Below are 3,179 nucleotides of genomic sequence, written 5' to 3'. Positions count from 1 at the left end.
GCGCCAACGCGCAAAGGTGAAGAAACTGAAAAACGGTTCTGTTTCAGGCTTTAATCGAGGAATGCCAGGAAAACCTCACCACGTAATGTCCCACAAATTGCTGGCTAAATTTGTACGAAATTCATATAATTCCTCATTGCCCCAAACCAACATCATGCTTCCGCCTGAACCATCCCTGAATTGAGTCCAATTAATCCAATTCGCCTCGGTGATGATGATAAAGTCTATATGCCCAAACAACGCCTAATTTACTTTTATTTGCTTACGCTCGGGCGGGTGGTCGGTCGGTTGCCTATTGGAGGAAGCGGAAAGCATTCCAGAAGTGGCCCAGGCCTCAGCAATTCAGCTTAGGCCGCTTAGCTTCGTTAGCTGCTTCTAATTAGAGACCATAGATCTCCCCCAGCCTGGGCAGATCGTAGTCGTCGTCGTCGTCGTTGTCCGTCAGCTTCCATATGGGCCTACGTCTTATGCAGTGCAGCATAATAGTCCAAACATAAATTATATGCTCACTCTCTCGGCTCAGCAAATGCATATTCGTCCCAGAGTCAGAGTGCAGTCATTCGTGAGATTATTCATTTGCATTGGCTGGTTGGTTGGTTGTCCGAACTGTCCCTCGGGGAGAATGCACATCTCGGATCGTCTTCAAGCTGTTGCCCGCTCACTTACGGAACGATTACGGACCATAGCCGCCGGGAAAGACAAATAAACCTGCAGCCGAGTGAGTGAGTGGAGTTCTGTTCGGTGGAGTTCATATTTCTTCTACGAGTTGTGGATGATCTTCGCAAGTGGAATTAGTGAAATTGTTTGGTTGATTTAGGAAGCGTCATCACATACAGAAGTTGGTTTTCAAATTTAGTTTAATTTATTTCTAAAATAACAATGCTGAGATTATCCAAATTATTCATACATGTTACATATCGAATATTTCTACGTACAATATGTAGTAAATATTTAGGAAATCCGGTCCCCTTTTTGAAATGCTAACAAAAAATCAGGGGACATTAAAATAAACGTTTTCTTCATATTTGGCTTTTCAGTCCGTCGAATAAAAGTAACAACCGTTTCCCTTCGTTACCGACGTTTCGGCTTATATTTTGAAGCCTTCTTCACTGGATCACTAAAAATCAGTGTGCTATTACTATTTGTTCTGTGTTAGTCGTGTGTTTTTTGTACTTACAAGGATGTTGTTCTTTGTCAAGTTTTGTTTTGTCATATGTGTAAACCGTCTGTTTATGTTCCTGCACATCACTGTTGGGATTAGGAATATGTTTGGTTAGGAGGGGGGGGGGGATATTTTGTGTAATTACTAACGTATTTGTCCTGGATTTTGATTTGTTTTGCACATTTACTGTTTGGTAGTTTGCACTGCACAACTGTTTGTAGCTAACTGTAGGGTGGGTTGTTTTTATTGTGTGTTTGTGTTATTTTGTTTGGGGTTTTTTCTGTGTTTGTGTAATGCGTGTAGTGATCCAGTGAAGAAGGCTTCAAAATATAAGCCGAAACGTCGGTAACGAAGGGAAACGGTTGTTACTTTTATTCGACGGACTGAAAAGCCAAATATGAAGAAAACTGAAATTTGACAGTCGTTGCGAAAAAAATTAAAATAAACTGTACCAAAAATAAACTTTCAATTGAAAATACTTAAGCAATGGATTGTGAAAGAATGATACAACTTTATTAATTTTTATCATCTGCTGATTTTTTTCTAATTGATGGAAGTTATAACGAAAATGTAGCAAAATAAAGCAATTTTCAGGAAAAGGCATACGTTCACTGTTTTGGCCGAATTCTTAACAAAGTGATTTAAAAAACATTTTGCCTATTTATAATTAGAAAATTTCAAAAAAATAGGTTACACTTTGAACAGGTTTTATTTTTTCATCTTTCTTCATAACATTCTTCGATTATTATTTAAGTTTTTTTTATAGAGAAAAAATAAAACTTTAGAGCTTATGTGCTTTTATAAGGCAAAGGATTGATTTGCAAAATCGCTGGCAGTATGTAACTATCTAACAGAACCTTAATTGTTAAATTGTAGCTGAAGAGGCCAGTTATTGCTTCACACTATGAATATCGTGGAAAGTTTTCTGAAGCCTGAGAATTTGCAGAATGGTTCTAGCTGTCAAAATATCTATATACTCTTTTCAAATGTTGTTTCAGAACGAATAATCATTTTATTGCTTACACACTTTTCTAACAATAAAAGATTTCAAATGGTACCATAGCACATATCATAAATGACAGCAATGAAAGTTACGAAAGAGCTTCCCCCATCATCGTTTAAGTCCGAAGAAGCGCCCCACTCATCGAAATGCAATTTATGCGGATTAAGTTTTATTTTATAGCCAGCTTAGTGTCGTATTATACGCTCGTCCGAACAATAGCATAGAAGGGACTTGGCAAAACATATCGTCGAGCAAAACGTTTGCCTACGCTCACGAGGGTGATGATGGCGCTTACCTGCGGCGTGATGGCCCAGGCAGGTGTTTCATTAACTAACAGTTGTAACAGGAGTTTGTAGCAGTTGGTAGGGTAATTTGTGGTGTTTTGGCAAATGTAATATGTATTGTTGTTTATACTGACTTAAGTATTTTTATGACTTTATTTGAATTGATGTTTTTTAAAAGTCCAATAGAATTACATCATTTATTGCTCTAAGCATTAACAATCTGTCTGTGGATTTCTGAAACCAAAGAAATAATCTTGATATTAAATAAGTTTCAAGTGAACACCATTTAATTAATATTTGTCAGCTTTGAATAATGTATGTATTTTATTTTTTGTTTAGGCTTTTTTATAGTTTCCAATTAGCTCTGCGCAGTCAAAAATAGTTCGGAAAGTATGAGAAACTGCAATCATTATTCTCCTGTCATCAGCAAATAAAGTCAAGCCAAAGAACCATAGAAACAGCAACCGACGGCTTAAAACCCCATATAAATTAGCAATTTCCTCCAAATTATTATCGCCTGATATTTAAACTTCTCTTCAACACCAGAAGCAGCAGCAGCCTTAGCACAAGCAGCAGCATTATGGCAGCAGACAGCTAAATTTCCTTAATGTCGCCAGCAATGACCAATCTTAATGGTTTCTGTCTGCGTCTCCCAGCCCAGCACTGCACTGTTTCGTCCTTTCTCCACTTTCCTTTGGGTTCACATGTCTCCGAGGCATTCACGTCCTTC

At 37.8% G+C, this 3,179-nt stretch overlaps 1 long non-coding RNA gene across 1 annotated transcript; it reads right to left on the bottom strand.

Moving 5' to 3' along the window:
* Nucleotides 1–1,009: 1,009 nt before the first annotated feature.
* LOC120412788 (uncharacterized) lies at nucleotides 1,010–1,455 on the bottom strand. The gene is made up of 3 exons (XR_005604865.2): nucleotides 1,312–1,455; nucleotides 1,178–1,248; nucleotides 1,010–1,117 (listed from the first exon to the last, which is right to left on the bottom strand). It is a non-coding gene; the product is annotated as an uncharacterized LOC120412788 (long non-coding RNA).
* Between the last annotated feature and the right edge of the window lie 1,724 nt (nucleotides 1,456–3,179).

The sequence above is a fragment of the Culex pipiens genome, chromosome 2 (genome assembly GCF_016801865.2).
Source record: "Culex pipiens pallens isolate TS chromosome 2, TS_CPP_V2, whole genome shotgun sequence".
Taxonomy (NCBI): Eukaryota; Metazoa; Arthropoda; class Insecta; order Diptera; family Culicidae; genus Culex; species Culex pipiens.
The sequence above is the reverse complement of the archived record's forward strand: the minus strand, read 5'-3'. Positions and strand labels throughout refer to the sequence as shown.